This window comes from Staurois parvus, unplaced genomic scaffold, assembly GCF_062004578.1.
Source record: "Staurois parvus isolate SC_StPar_1 unplaced genomic scaffold, SC_StPar_1.0 ptg000773l, whole genome shotgun sequence".
Lineage (NCBI taxonomy): Eukaryota > Metazoa > Chordata > Amphibia > Anura > Ranidae > Staurois > Staurois parvus.
This window is the reverse complement of record NW_028318569.1, coordinates 520,372-537,500: the sequence shown is the minus strand read 5'-3', so window position 1 is coordinate 537,500 and position 17,129 is coordinate 520,372. Positions and strand designations below refer to the sequence as shown.

At 44.8% G+C, this 17,129-nt stretch overlaps 1 protein-coding gene across 2 annotated transcripts in view; it reads left to right on the top strand.

Moving 5' to 3' along the window:
- CIB3 (calcium and integrin binding family member 3) overlaps positions 1-17,129 on the top strand; it is a 202,427-nt gene that overhangs the window by 62,985 nt on the left and 122,313 nt on the right. The gene's annotated exons all lie outside the window — the stretch shown is intronic.

Genomic DNA, 17,129 nt, shown 5'->3' with positions numbered 1-17,129 from the left:
TCCAATGACACGCTGATCAGAGGGAAATGCAAGTGCCGGTTCTCGGCTGCACTTTCCTCACGCTGTCAGATCGTGAGGAAAGTACTGCCGAGAACCGGCAGTTGTCAGAGCGGGGATCGGCACCGATCATCAGGGCACTGATGATCAGTGCCCTGATGATTGGTGCCCAGCAGTGCCACCCGCAAGTTCCGCCCACCTGTGCCCAGCAGTGCGCCCACTAGCTCCGCCCACCTGTGCCCAGCAGATCACCCACCTGTGTCCAGCAGTGCACCCACCTGTGCCCAGCAGTGCACCCACCTGTGCCACTCTGCAGTGCCACCTACCTGTGCCTAGAAGTGCCACCTACCTGTGCCCAGCAGTGCCACCCACCTGTGCCCACCAGTGCCACCCACCTGTGCCCACCCACCAGTGCCCACCCACCAGTGCAACCCAGCAGTGCTGCCAGTCAGTGTCGCCAGTCAGTGCCCAGGGGTTGTGCCAGTCAGTGCTGCCAGTCAGTGCCCAGCAGTGATGCCAGTCAGTGCCGTCTATCAGTACCCATCATCAGTGTCACCTATCAGTGCCGCCTATCAGTGCTGCATATTAGTACTGCCTATCAGTGCCCTTTAGTGCTGCCTATCAGTTCCCATCAGTGCTGCCTATCAGTGCCCATCAGTGCCGCCTATCAGTGCCCATCAGTGCTGCCTATCCATGACACCTCATTAGTGCTGTCTATCAGTGCCGCCTATCCGTGCCACCTCATTAGTACTGCCTATCAGTGCCCTTTAGTGCTGCCTATCAGTTCCCATCAGTGCTGCCTATCAGTGCCCATCAGTGCCGCCTATCAGTGCCCATCAGTGCTGCCTCATCAACGCACATCAGTGAAGGAGAAAAAATACCTGTTTGAAAAATTTTATAATAGAAACAAAGAAACTTTTTTTTTTTCAATTTTTTTGCACTTTTTTTATTTATAGCGCAAAAAGTAAAGCGCCCAGTGGCGATTAAATACCACCAAAAGAAAGCTCTATTTGTGAGAAAAAAATGATCAAAATTTCATATGGGTACAATGTTGCATGACCGCGCAATTGTCAATCAAAGTGCGGCAGCGCTGAAAGCTGAAAATTGGCCTGGTAAATAAGGGGGTATAAGTGCCTGGTAGGCAAGTGGTTAAATAAAAAACATGTCATATTTACCTGCAGCCCCAATCCTCTTCTTCCCAGGTTCCCAGGTGGCACTCCTGGCTCATCTCCCTTGACCAGTGCCCCCAATAGCAAACAGCTTGCTATGGGGGCACTGGTGGTTGCATAAGACACATGGGGGCTGATTTACTAAGAATAAGGTGAAGCAATAGATGTTAGACACCAAATTTCACCTAATTGAAACAATTAAGTCCTTGCCATAGTGAATGGAAAAGCGACTTCACCTTGGAAAATGGCTTTTAGTAAATGTTGAATTGGCATAGTCATGTTTACATAGTAGGCAATGCTAAACCTGGTCTCTAGAGGGTGTAGGAGCACAGGATTAAGCCAATATCCCTTTTCTGTACGTGTGTGTGTGCGCGCGTGCGCAAAAAGGTGTCATATGTTGTTTGATTTCTTTTTATGCTAATTCTATTATTAACACTCTTCTTTTGTAGTGTTTTTTACATGTTCTGCAAACAAATGCATTTTTTAATAAATGTTACAGAATAATGCATACTATTTTCTAATGTTAAATATATATCTCAAAATTACAGTTATATCTGTCATATGACAAATAATTTTTAATGTCTAATTCAAATTTGCTTACAATATCTACTTATAATGATATATTCTTGAATAATGACACTACTATATACAGTATTTGGCAGTATGGTCAGCGTTGTGGCTTAGTGGTTAGCCCTTCTGCCTAACAGAACTAAGGTTGCTGGTTCAAATCCCGCCCATAGCCATCTAAAACATGCTGGAAGTTGTTTTGGCTCCTTTCTAAATTGTCACTAGTATATGAATGTGAGTTAGGGACTTTAGATTGTAAGCTCATAGAAGGCAGGGTCTGATGTGAATGTACAATAAATATATAAAGCATTGTGTAAATTGACAGCTATGTAAGTACCTGAGCTAATTTGGGGGGGGGCTTGCTCCTCCACCCCTCTTTCCTGGCCTGCAGGACTGTATGCTCAGCAGGGGCGGACTGACAACTCATGGGGCCCCTGTGTCCTCACCAGGGGTGGACTGACCATTTGGAAACTCGGGCATTGCCCGAGGGCCCGGGGTCAGTAGGTGGCCCCATGAGATGCCCCTAGTACCTTTTTCATAGGCTTTTTTGAGTTTAGGCAAAGACACAGGGGCCCCATGATCCCTTATTGCCCGGGGGCCCCATGAGTTGTCAGTCCCCCCCCTGGCCCTCACCCACACTCAAACCACACCCAAAAAAGCCTATGAAAGGCAGTGCTCGAGTACCCGAATGGTCAGTCTGCCCCTGATGCTCAGATAAGGGTGTGTTAGTGATTTTGGGGGGAAGCCACACTTTTATTTTATTTATTGCCCATGGGGTTCCCCTTCAAATCCCTGACAGTTATATCTCTGATTATGTGACAAATACTTTTTAATGTCTAATTTGATTTTTTCTATATCTACTTAAAATTATATCTCTTAATTTTTGAATCATGATTCTACTATATATTCTATTTAATGTTAAGGGCAGCATAGTGGCTAGCACATCCACCTAGCAATACAAGAGTCATCAGTTCAAATCCCAACCATGGCACCACATATCTGGCGTTTGTATGTTGTGCCTGTTTCTAACCCACACTCCAAAGACATGCTGGTAGGTTAGTTGGCACTAGTATGTATGAATGTGAGCTTATAGAGGTGTATACAGATGAAACTCGAAAAATTAGAATATTGTGCAAAAGTTCATTTATTTCAGTAATGCAGCTTAAAAGGTGAAACTAATATATGAGATAGACTCATTACATGCAAAGCAAGATAGTTCAAGCCGTGATTTGTTATAATTGTGATGATTATGGCTTACAGCTCATGAAAACCCCAAATCCACAATCTCAGAAAATTAGAATATTACATGCAATCAATAAAACAAGGATTGTACATAGAACAATATCGGACCTCTGAAAAGTATAAGCATGCATATGTACTCAGTACTTGGGCCCCTTTTGCAACAATTACTGCCTCAATGCGATGTGGCATGGAAGCTATCAGCCTGTGGCACTGCTGAGGTGTTATGGAAGACCAGGATGCTTCAATAGCGGTCTTCAGCTCTTCTGCATTGTTCGGTCTTATGTCTCTCATCTTTCTCTTGGCAATGCCCCAAAGATTCTCTATGGGGTTCAGGTCAGGTGAGTTTGCTGGCCAATCAAGCACAGTAATCCCACGGTCATTGAACCAGGTTTTGGTGCTTTTGGCAGTGTGGGCAGGTGCCAAGTCCTGCTGGAAAATGAAGTCAGCATCCCCATAAAGCTCGTCTGTGGAAGGAAGCAGGAAGTGCTCCAAAATCTCCTGGTAGACGGCTGCGTTGACCCTGGACTTAATGAAGCACAATGGACCAACACCAGCAGACGACATGGCTCCCCAAATCAACACAGACTGTCGAAACTTCACACTGGACTTCAAGCATCTTGCAGTGTGTGCCTCTCCATTCTTCCTCCATACTCTGGGTCCTTGGTTTCAAAATGAGATGCAAAAGTTGCTCTCATCAGAAAAGAGAACTTTGGACCACTGTCCAAACCAGATCTGTTTTTCTTTAGCCCAGGTAAGACGCTTCTGACATTGTTTGTTGTTCAGGAGTGGCTTGACAAGAGGAATACAACATTCCATGTCTAGTATCCGTCTGTGTGTGGTGGCTCTTGATGCACTGACTCCAGCCTCAGTCCACTCCTTGTGAAAGTCCCCAACACTTTTGAATGGCCTTTTCCTGACAATCCTCTCCAGGCTGCGGTCATCCCTGCTGCTTGTGCACCATTTTCTTCCACACTTTTCCCTTCCACATAACTTTCTATTAATGTGCTTTGATACAGCACTTTAGGAACATCCAACTTCTTTTGCAATTACCTTTTGAGGCTTTCCCTCCTTATGGAGGGTGTCAATGATGGTTTTCTGCACAACTGTTGGGTCAGCAGTCTTTCCCATGATTGTGATTTCTACTTAACCAGACTGGGAGACCATTTAAAGGCTCAGGAACCCTTTGCAGGTGTTACGGCTTAATTAGCTGATTAGAGTGGGACACTTTGAGCCTAGAATATTGCACCTTTTCACAATATTCAAATTTTCTGAGATTGTGGATTTGGGGTTTTCATGAGCTGTAAGCCATAATCATCACAATTATGACAAATCACGGCTTGAACTATCTTGCTTTGCATGTAATGAGTCTATCTCATATATTAGTTTCACCTTTTAAGTTGCATTACTGAAATAAATGAACTTTTGCACGATATTCTAATTTTTCGAGTTTCACCTGTAGTTGCCTCTTCTCTAAGCAAATCCTGTAATAGACAACAGAGTCCTGCAAATTTTCCAAGTATGCAGGTGGTGCAAAAAAGCCATGGCTGCTGAGGGCACTTGGCTTTGTGTCTCCTCTTTGCTTTGCAGAAGCCTTCCAAACAAAGCCAATTCCAGCAGCAGCGCCCCCTCCTCTTCGGCCAAGTGGTCGTTGGCGCAAATAAATACACACAATTAAAACCTGTTTGTTGTTTCTGAGTTTGGTAAGTGTCACCTGCCTCCAGCTGCTGTAAACACTACTTTTGGCCAAGGAGCTGACATTTCTTGGTCTCTGGGTGCATGCAAATGTACTTCTGTAAATGTGATGACGCAATTGCGGCCCAGGAGCTGGTCCTGAGACCATTTGTGTGGGATAATTTTTATGTGCACTCATGGCTCCCACACATGCAAATACATTTCTGTGTGCAATACATTTATTATGAAAACTATTTGACTTTATGTACAAATTGATTGGTGTTCCTCAGATTGCAACTGGTGAAATAAAATGCAAAGCCCAGGTTGATAGGTTAAATACTATACTTATCCACCAGCTGAATTCAATGAAAGCTGAAAATCCACTTTGGAGCTGTTAAAGGCTTTTGGTTTTGTTTGACGGGGAAGGGGGGGGGTGTTTTTATTTAACCACTTGCCCTCCAGAGGATGTACCCCTCTTCCCAACCAGGCCATTTTCTACAATACAGCACTGCGTTACTTTGACAATTGCACAGTCATGCAACACTGTACAAAAATGAAATGTATGTCCTTTTTTCCCCACAACTAAAGCTTTCTTTCAGTGATATTTGATTACCTGTGCATTGTTAATTTATTTGCGCTATAAACAAAAAAAACCCTACAATTTTGAAAAAAACAATATTTTGTACTTTTTGCTATAAAACATATCCAGTAAAAAATTTTAAAAAATCAAGTTTCTTTATAAATTTAGGCCAAAATGTATTCTGCTATGTGTCTTTGCTAAAAAAAATTCCTAATATATGTAAATTAATTGGTTTAGATGAAGGTTATAGCTAGAGATGAGCGAATCGAACTTGGTGAAGTGGAATTCGTTTCGAATATTGGGAAATATTCGATTCACGCCGAATCCGAAAATTAGCAGACTTCGGATGCGCGAATCGAAATTTTCCAAAAATGGCGGCGACATGTGTGGCGACGGAGCGGGGATCTCTGGGAAGGCGCGCAGACAAGGCGCGCTGACCCATAATGCATTCATTCATAACATGTGATCGCATTAGCCAATCAGCAGCCAGCCAGCCAGCACTGTGTAATGGTCGAGCTATAAATTGCGGCCATCTTAGAATTCTCCATTAGCCTCCGGTCATTCAAGAGAGACAGACCTCTCTGTAGTAGGGACAGAGTTAGGGCCAAAGAGACTTTAGGGCCACAGAATCGTTACTTAGGGACACAGAATTGTTACTCAGGGACACAGAATTGTTACTCAGGGACACAGAACTGTTACTCAGGGACACAGAATTGTTACTCAGGGACAGACACAGAATTGTTACTGAGGGACACAGAATTGTTACTGAGGGACACAGAATTGTTACTGAGGGACACAGAATTGTTACTCAGGGACACAGAACTGTTACTCAGGGACACAGAATTGTTACTCAGGGACACAGAACTGTTACTCAGGGACACAGAATTGTTACTCAGGGACAGACACAGAATTGTTACTGAGGGACACAGAATTGTTACTGAGGGACACAGAATTGTTACTGAGGGACACAGAATTGTTACTTAGGGACAGACACAGAATTGTTACTGAGGGACACAGAATTGTTACTGAGGGACACAGAATTGTTACTGAGGGACACAGAATTGTTACTCAGGGACACAGAATTGTTACTCAGGGACACATAACTGTTACTCAAGGACACAGAATTGTTACTCAGGGACACAGAACTGTTACTCAGGGACACAGAATTGTTACTCAGGGACAGACACAGAATTGTTACTGAGGGACACAGAATTGTTACTGAGGGACACAGAATTGTTACTCAGGGACAGACACAGAATTGTTACTGAGGGACACAGAATTGTTACTGAGGGACACAGAATTGCTACTCAGGGACAGACACAGAATTGTTACTGAGGGACACAGAATTGTTACTGAGGGACACAGAATTGTTACTCAGGGACACAGAACTGTTACTCAGGGACACAGAATTGTTACTCAGGGACACAGAACTGGTACTCAGGGACACAGAATTGTTACTCAGGGACAGACACAGAATTGTTACTGAGGGACACAGAATTGTTACTGAGGGACACAGAATTGTTACTCAGGGACAGACACAGAATTGTTACTGAGGGACACAGAATTGTTACTGAGGGACACAGAATTGTTACTCAGGGACACAGAATTGTTACTCAGGGACACAGAATTGTTACTCAGGGACACAGAACTGTTACTCAGGGACACAGAATTGTTACTCAGGGACACAGAACTGTTACTCAGGGACACAGAATTGTTACTCAGGGACAGACACAGAATTGATACTGAGGGACACAGAATTGTTACTGAGGGACACAGAATTGTTACTCAGGGACAGACACAGAATTGTTACTGAGGGACACAGAATTGTTACTGAGGGACACAGAATTGTTACCGAGGGACACAGAATTGTTACTCAGGGACACAGAACTGTTACTCAGGGACACAGAATTGTTACTCAGGGACACAGAACTGTTACTCAGGGACACAAAATTGTTACTCAGGGACAGACACAGAATTGTTACTGAGGGACACAGAATTGTTACTGAGGGACACAGAATTGTTACTGAGGGACACAGAATTGTTACTCAGGGACAGACACAGAATTGTTACTCAGGGATACAGAATTGTTACTGAGGGACACAGAATTGTTACTCAGGGACACAGAATTGTTACTCAGGGACACAGAACTGTTACTCAGGGACACAGAATTGTTACTCAGGGACACAGAACTGTTACTCAGGGACACAGAATTGTTACTCAGGGACAGACACAGAATTGTTACTGAGGGACACAGAATTGTTACTGAGGGACACAGAATTGTTACTCAGGGACAGACACAGAATTGTTACTGAGGGACACAGAATTGTTACTGAGGGACACAGAATTGTTACTGAGGGACACAGAATTGTTACTCAGGGACACAGAATTGTTACTCAGGGACACAGAATTGTTACTCAGGGACACAGAACTGTTACTCAGGGACACAGAATTGTTACTCAGGGACACAGAATTGTTACTCAGGGACAGACACAGAATTGTTACTGAGGGACACAGAATTGTTACTGAGGGACACAGAATTGTTACTCAGCGACAGACACAGAATTGTTACTGAGGGACACAGAATTGTTACTGAGGGACACAGAATTGTTACTCAGGGACACAGAATTGTTACTCAGGGACACAGAACTGTTACTCAGGGACACAGAATTGTTACTCAGGGACACAGAACTGTTACTCAGGGACACAGAATTGTTATTCAGGGACAGACACAGAATTGTTACTGAGGGACACAGAATTGTTACTGAGGGACACAGAATTGTTACTGAGGGACACAGAATTGTTACTCAGGGACACAGAATTGTTACTCAGGGACACAGAACTGTTACTCAGGGACACAGAATCGTTACTCAGGGACACAGAATCGTTGAATTAAAGAGTATGTCAGACAACATGCAGAGGAGTCAAGGAGTCATGCAGTCAAGGCTCCAACACCTCTGCTGAGGGGAGTTGTCGCTCGTTGGCATCTTCCGCTCGTTCAGATGCTCCTTCTCCTGCTACTCCTCTTCACGGATTCCGTCAGCAGTCTTTCTTGGAATCCGTTTCCAAGAGACAACAGTTTGCGAGCACGCACCCGACGGTGCAGAAGCTGAACGTCCTCCTGTCCAAGTTGCTGGTGCTGCAGTCCCTCCCTTTCCAAGTGGTGGACTCAGCACCTTTCCGAGAAATGATGGCTTGTGCCGAGCCGCAGTGGAGAGTGCCAAGCCGGCATTTCTTCGCCAAAAAGGCAGTGCCAGCCCTGCATTCACATGTAGAAGAGATGGTGGGCCAGTCTTTGAGCATGTCGGTCTCTGCCAAAGTGCACGGCAGCGCCGACGTGTGGAGCTGTAACTACAGTCAGGGACAGTACATGTCATTTACGGCCCACTGGGTGAACGTGGTGCCGGCAAAGCCGCACCAGCAACTTGGACAGGTCACGCCGCTTTTGCCTCCACGTTTGCACGTCCTTGGTCCAGCAAAGATGTCCGCCTCTACCACCTCTTCTTCCGCAGTGTCCTCAGCCGCCACCCCCGTGCCAAGTCCCATTACCCGACCGGCATATCACATGTGCAGGGCGCAACGGTGTCACGCTGTGCTGCACCTGGTATGCCTTGGCGAACGTAGTCACACAGGGGAGGAACTTCTGAGTGTAATGAACAGAGAAATCGACAGATGGCTGTCTGAAAATTGGAACCATGTTGACCGACAACGGAAAGAACATGGTGTCTGCTCTGCGTCAAGGAAGGTTGTGCCATGCGCCATGCATGGCTCACGTGTTCAATCTGGTTGTTCCTAAAATCCACCATCCCACTGCAAGACATCCTTAAAATGTCACGTAAACTTTGCATGCATTTCAGCCATTCCTACACCGCAAAGCACACCCTCCTTGAGCTGCAGCGGCAGAACGGAATTCCACAGCATCTCCTGATCTGCGACGTTGCAACAAGGTGGAATTCAACCCTACATATGTTAGACCGCCTTTACGAACAGCGAAAGGCCATCACCGATTTCCTGATGTTACAAGCGGATAAAGGTACTCCCCTGTGTAACTTAGATGTCAGCCATTGGCAGCTCATGCGTGACACCTGCCGCTTGCTCAGGCCCTTTGAGGAGGCCACGCTATTCGTGAGTCGGCAGGACTATGGGATGAACGACGTCATTCCTCTGTTGCACGTCCTGGAACAAATGCTGTTAACAATGGCTGGTCAGGGTGCGGTAGACGTGGCGCACAGATCTCAACGCCACATGACCCCTGTGGGGGCAGGACAGGAAGAAGAGGAGGAGGTAGAGGGGGACATTGGTGCTCAGGAATTATTGAGTGAAATGGGTGGTTTTTCCACTCAGCGGACAGGAGTGGAGGAGCAGGAGCATCTGGTAGAGGAGGAGGAGGAGACAGAGGACCCAGACGCACCGTGGCAGTATGCTGTGGAGATGGAGGCAGGGAGTCCCTCGCATTCCTTGGCACAAATGGCCCATAGCATGCTCGGTTGCTTGCGTAGCGCCAGCCGAATAATAACCATCAGACAGAGGGATGACTTTTGGCTGTCCACCTTGTTGGACCCTCGCTACCGTTCAAAAATGGTGGCCTTTTTCACACCTGCTGAGAGGGAGGCCAAAATAACGTACTATAAAAACCACCTATGTAGTCAGTTGGTCTCTGCCTTTCTGCGCCAACGTCCATCCTCAGACACTGTGGGCCCTGTGCGATCGCGTTCCGCTGCCATGGCAGCAGGGGAGGGGTGGGGTGGTAGGAGCAGTGGCAGCTCCACCAGCAGCGGCTGCCTCAGTCTGCAGTCGATGATGAGTAGCTTTCTTCACCAGCGCAGTGAGGAAACTACTAACCAGCCGCAGCAGCAGCAGCATCAGGTGGACCTGGAGCAGGACCTCAAACAAGAGGCTTGGGCCTACTTGGACAGCACCCTGCCAACCGAGGTAGACATTCCCCTTGACTACTGGGCAACGAAACTTGACCTTTGGCCCCAACTAGCTGAATTTGCCCTTGAAAGGCTGTCATGCCCGGCCAGTAGCGTGGCATCGGAGCGCGTGTTTAGTGCGGCAGGAGGTATTGTAACTCCGCGGAGGACACGACTATCCACCCAAAGTGTGGAGAGACTCACGTTTGTGAAAATGAATCAGGCGTGGATTAGTCTGGATTTCAAACCACCAGTTCCTGACACAACTGACTAAATCCGCCATGAATCGTGCCCCAAACATGTTATTATTTTTAACATAGGCCTCTGTATGGCCTTCAATTTAAGCTGCTTACGCTTCGCCACTCTGCCATGGGCCCCTGTACCGCCTCCTCTTGCTGCTGCCAGGTCCAGAGTGTGTCATGGGTCCCTGTACGGCCTCCCATTGCTGCTGTCTCCATCGCCACACTCTGCCATGTGCCACTTTCAGGTCTCCTCACACTGCTGGTGTGTTCCATTTTGTCATAGGGTGCTGGCAGATTACGGGCCTCCCATTGCTGCTGCCAGGCCCGTAATCTGCCATGGGCCCCTGTACCGCCTCCTCATGCTGCTGCCAGGCCCGTAATCTGTCATGGGTCCCTGTACGGCCTCCCATTGCTGCTGTCTCCATCGCCACACTCTGCCCTGTGCCACTTTCAGGTCTCCTCACACTGCTGGTGGGTTCCATTTTGTCATAGGGTGCTGGCAGATTACGGGCCTCCCATTGCTGCTGCCAGGCCCCTAATATGCCATGGGCCCCTGTACCGCCTCCTCATGCTGCTGCCAGGTCCAGAGTCTCTCATGGGTCCCTGTACGGCCTCCCATTGCTGCTGTCTCCATCGCCACACTCTGCCATGTGCCACTTTCAGGTCTCCTCACACTGCTGGTGGGTTCCATTTTGTCATAGGGTGCTGGCAGATTACGGGCCTCCCATTGCTGCTGCCAGGCCCGTAATCTGCCATGGGCCCCCGTACCACCTCCTCATGCTGCTGCCAGGTCCAGAGTGTCTCATGGGTCCCTGTACGGCCTCCCATTGCTGCTGTCTCCATCGCCACACTCTGCCATGTGCCACTTTCAGGTCTCCTCACACTGCTGGTGGGTTCCATTTTGTCATAGGGTGCTGGCAGATTACGGGCCTCCCATTGCTGCTGCCAGGCCCGTAATCTGCCATGGGCCCCCGTACCGCCTCCTCATGCTGCTGCCAGGTCCAGAGTGTCTCATGGGTCCCTGTACGGCCTCCCATTGCTGCTGTCTTCATCGCCACACTCTGCCATGTGCCACTTTCAGGTCTCCTCACACTGCTGGTGGGTTCCATTTTGTCATAGGGTGCTGTATGGCCTCCCATTGCTGCTGCCTCCACCGCCACACTGTGGCTCCACACTCTGGTTTTGGCCCCGTGACTGCCCAAATGAGTGAAGTGTGCGGTGATTCTAAGATCGACGGCACTCATCTGCATGTCATACTGACTGACAGTATTATTTCTCTTCCCCAGCAGACTCCAAGGGCATTTAAATTAAAGGTACAGTGTTCTGCACTAATATAAAGGCTCTCTGAAGCCTAGAAACACCCTTTTTAAAGTTAAATTCGCAGCGAATATATTCGCCTCGAATCGAATTTATTCCTCGAATTCGCCGAATCAGCCGAATCGAATTTTTGAATACTTCGCTCATCTCTAGTTATAGCATCTACAAATGGCGGTATATATACTGGAATTGTTATACTAGTAATGACGCCGATCAGCGACTTAAAGCTGGACTTCAGTGGGAACTGACTAACTGCCAGTGACATCCCAATGACACCAATACAGTGATCAGTGCTAATAGAAAGCACCGACACTGTACTAATGACACTGGGCAGGAAGGAGTTAGCATCTGGAGCAAAGTGGTTAACTGTGTGCTGTTTTACATTATGTGCTGTATTTTACTAGGGAGACATGCTGCTTTGTATTTCACCGCTGCACATTGAAATACAAAGCAGCATGTTCTTGCTGGCAGGAGAGAGACCTGTTTACACACAGGTCTCTCCCCTGTCAGCATTCCTCAGGGAATCTCCGGCTGGGACCCAGTGAGTGACAGCCCTAGCCGCCAATAGTGGCATGGGTTGGGCAGTGTACGTGCCCAGAAATACAATACACACAAGTGATTTTGAACAGTTCCACAGCAGTACTTCTACTATTGGGTGGTAGGCAAGTGGATAACACCTTGCATCTTTACAGAATAAAAAGTTTATTTTGAAGACATATTTGTATGGATGTTAACATTATAAAAAAAAAACGTTCACTGATCAAATACAGAAATAGTTCAATATTCTACATTTTAACAGCAGCAACACAATTCGGTACATTCATTTACTTGTGTAAAAAAAAAACAAAACAAAAAAAAAACCACACAGTATTTATGGTGCTACATTTTGCACAGCACGTTACAGTAGGGTTAGAAGGGCCCTGCTCAAAAGAGCTTACAGTTTGAAAAAGGATCACAATTTAACTTTCACAATCTACAGCTGGGAACAAAATAAGGCCAATATTAAACAGGCAACACTTTTCACAACAACATTTACAACAGCTCTCATTATTCCACCCATATCAATTTGTTAGGTGCAAAATTCTCAAACAAAACAGGGTATCAAAACAAAACACACATACAAGGCAAACCAAGCAAACTAGATCTAAGTTAGGAGTTGCAGAAGTAGAACAATAGACAAAAGTTAGTAAAAACAAAGGTTAGCAGATGCTCACAAACCATAAACGCATGGTCAGATTGGAAAAATACACACAAAATTGAAGCCATGCCCACAAAAATGCACAACAATCACAGCAAACACACAAAACAAACATCAAATATGAGATGTTGGTCATTACACACAATATTTTCTCCTCCGCAAAAAAAATAAAATAAAAAAAAATTAAGCCACCAAGGACTGACAGCAAATAATCTGGCATCTTCTTAGACCAAGGAAACCCCCACTACTGCATTCCTTTATATGACATAGGTTATATTGTTAGCATGCCCAATGAAGGACAAGCACATTCAATCTGTCCCATCATGTATGCCTCAAGTGATTTACACCTGATTAGCAGGCAAATACTTCTCCCAACTGTGTTAGCCCTTGGCAATGTGCATCAATTCACAGGCTGAAGGCCAAAAATCTAAGTCCATTAGCATGCACAGAAAAGGAGGAGCTGCACAACACGATAGACGGCAGGTGTATGACTCAGAGGCCAGCAGAGGATTTCCAATGGGATATTGCGTTATTTAAACCTGTCTAATGTGAGTTTAATACTTGGATGGTGGGAATAAAAAGTTTTAAAAGGTAAAGCACTATGTCCTCTATTTCTTCCTGCATGCGGAATAACACAAGGAGAGGATAATTAGGAGGTCTGAGATAACAAAAGGAGTGTGTAATCCCTGAGGGGATAATCAGCCACCAGAGGATACATCCATTACTCCTAAAGGAAGGATCTCCCAATTTTACCAGCAAAACTATATGTCCAGCAGGTTCCAGGGAAAGTGAACCGAAAGCGTGTATAGCCTAATTGCAGGCATCAAAGGAGGTGAGCGCACATCTTCACTATTTGAAGGATTCACAAAAGTCACAAATTGAAGAACAACAAGCACCAAGTCACTATATATAAACAATTGTTTATTCAATGGGACTATTATTTTGATGATATTTGGATTCATACTAATCACTACTAATTATTTATGAGCATTTGGTTATTTTTATTCATGGGGGATCATTTAAATGCATTTTAGTTGAGGGTTATTAGTTGGTTTACTATTTTTATTATATTAAATGAGGGTATTCTGAATATAAATGAATTTGAGGGTATTAGTAAGTACATCATGTCACTAATAGATGATTTATGAGCACTTGGTAAAATATTTTTTTAGAGGAGTATTTCATGTGGAATTATTTTGATATTTATTTGGAGGAGATTGATTAGTTGAAATTATCTATTTAAATATTTTTTGGTATTTATACACTTTTATTAGTTATTTGTATCATAATTTGAATTAATTTAATGGTAATAATTTAATATTTATTGAGAAGTATTTAGGAGCGCAACATATATTTGTAGATAGGTAATATTGTTAGCATGCTCAATGAAGGACAAGCACATTCAATCTGTCCCATCATGTATGCCTCAAGTGATTTACACCTGATTAGCAGGCAAATACTTCTCCCAACTGTGTTAGCCCTTGGCAATGTGCATCAATTCACAGGCTGAAGGTCAAAAATCTAAGTACATTAGCATGCACAGAAAAAAGCAACAGTTATCTAATTATATACCTGTGTAGTGTACAACAGAAAATGTGAAATGTCCAAGTCCCTGGGCATGCTCAGTGCTAAAAAAAAAATAAAAATAAATGCAAGTTGTAAGTCCTTGGGCATGTGCAGGGTACAGAGCATAAAATCTCATATTTGTGACTGCTGCTTTACCCAAATAGCTGACAAGCACATTTGTCATCTAAAACACACGTCCAGCATTCCCATCTATTCCAGTGGCTCTACTTCACCCCAGTGCAGTGAGTTCTTGTGCAGCCCACCAAATTAGAACACGATGAATGTGTTCTGCATGGACCTACACTGGGGCACCCCTGCTGGCGTTATAACAACCAGAGACTCATCCCCAACGACAGCTTAAGGAAAACAGATTAGCCAATATGTACTAAAAGAGCATGGGCCCTTTGGGGACCATGGGGTTTGTCATGGATTTGAAGGGGAACCCCATGGCCAAAAAAACAAAAAGTCTTCTGAGTGTGGGAGGAAACCCACAGAGGCAGAACATACAAACACCATGCAGATAGTGCCATGGTTGGGATTTGAACTAGTAACCCTGGCGCTGCTAGGTAGCAGTGCTAACCTCTAAGCCACTGTGGTATCATATAGCCATAGGTTGCAACTCTGTGGTGTGAACCAGCCCTAAGTCCCTAGGCATGCTCAGTGTAACAAGCAATATATTTCATATTGAATACAAATGTGTCGCTGTGTTACTAATTCATATGTGTGTTGGCATATAGATGCATCCCAATACAATGAATCATAATATTATTTCTGAGGGTTACATCACTATTCTAAAGTGACACACACACAAGCAAAATAATCCATAAAGCAGGGATTCATTGTTTTCACCTCCATTCTACCATGTACAGCAGGGGTGTCAAACTGGCATCCCTCCAGCTGTTGCGAAACTGCAAGTCCCATCATACCTTTGGGAGTCATGCTTGTAACTGTCAATCTTGCAATGCCTCATGGAACTTGTAGTTTGGCAACAGCTGGACAGCCGCCAATTTGACACCTGTAATGTACAGTAAACCATGCGATTTATCCTAGTACTTATGTGAGTAGATGCACAATATTTATTATACTAAGTCTGCATGTTGCACTGTGGAATGTGTGGAATGCTTGCTTATCTCTTTCATGGCTTAATAAACATGGATGAGTGGAAATGCAACAGTGAATCCCTGCTGATGTAGCCTGGAGTTCCTGAGTGCCATTGAACAACCTGTTGCTGTGATATGCCATATGGTTCCAAGGCTGGGGATGGATGATTACTGGCAACATGCTGTTATAATACCACATATGATTTGGGGCCTTATCATTTGGTAAGAAGCTGCAATTCGTGTTGGTGTGGAATTCACAAGACTGCTTATTGACATTCACAAGTGAAAACATATGGCAAGATGTGCAATGATGGTGAAACCCTCCTATACATAACTACTTATTTTATTTGGACATTTACATATAAGTGGTGAACTTCCATCTGGTTCTATGTTTATTGATTTATGAATTTATATTTTTTCTTTATATCAAATTTTTTAGAATATTATTATGATCCTTTGTATTGGGATACATATAACCAACACACATAAAATTTAGTAACACAGCACAACACAGCATCAAGTATTGATGTATACCATTAAATATATATATATATATATATATATATAAATGTTAGCCTTTACACTCTTTTCAATAACATTTCCAGGCTTGCCAACAAAGGCATAAGGCATTTACTATATAACTTCAAAAAAACAACATCGTGAAGGCACTCTTTAGTTTTCCTGGTCTGGGCATGTTCAGTTGTGTCCCTATGGAGATGTTTAAAGTAGGTGAAGTCAATGACTGTTTGGATTTTTTGAAATATATAACTTTATACAGACAAATTTAGAATTCTTTTAAAGCAGTTATTCTTTAAATTGTTCAACATATGTATAGGAAGTATAAATTGTCATTAAAAAGATTTTTCTCTTCTGTTCACCTGGTTCTAGGAGGTGAACTCATTTAGACGGTCGCTAAGTTTTGAGACCATTAGTAAATCCTGAATTGTGTCTATTTGTTGACTGAGTGCTTTAGTAAATCTCTTCTCTGCCTAAAAATAGTCGGTCATGCAAGGAACTGCGACCATTTGCAGTCAAGGTGCTTTAGTAAAATCAACCCCATGGAATCTTGGCTCAGCCCCGGCCCCCACTGTCTCCTCATTTGCTCACTGACTGTGATTGACAGCAGTGCGAGCCAATGGCTCCAGCTGCAGTATCCGCCAATGAGAACAGAGAGACCCGGGACAGCTGAGGCTCTCCTGCACATCACTGGATTGAGAGGGGGCTCAAGTGAGTATTGGGGGGGGGGGCTGTGGGGGTAGCAGAACACAGGTTTTTTACCTTCCTGCATAAAATGCTGTTTTTGTTATTTTAAAGGCACATTCCACATTTTTGTAAGCAATGTGTACTGCCCTTTTAAAGTAAAAACCCTGAATACTGTCCCCCTTAAAATGCATACCAGATTCATTTCCAGTTAATAAGGGTCTGGTTTAAATGTACAGAGGGTCCCCAGGTTAAAGAAAAAATTGCATGGGGTCCTCCCCACGCTAGGGAAGTGAGAGGCACTGAGTGTGCCCCCCCTCACCGTTTTCTAAACCATACCTAGCCCCTGTGGGGGGGAGGGAGGGGGCTA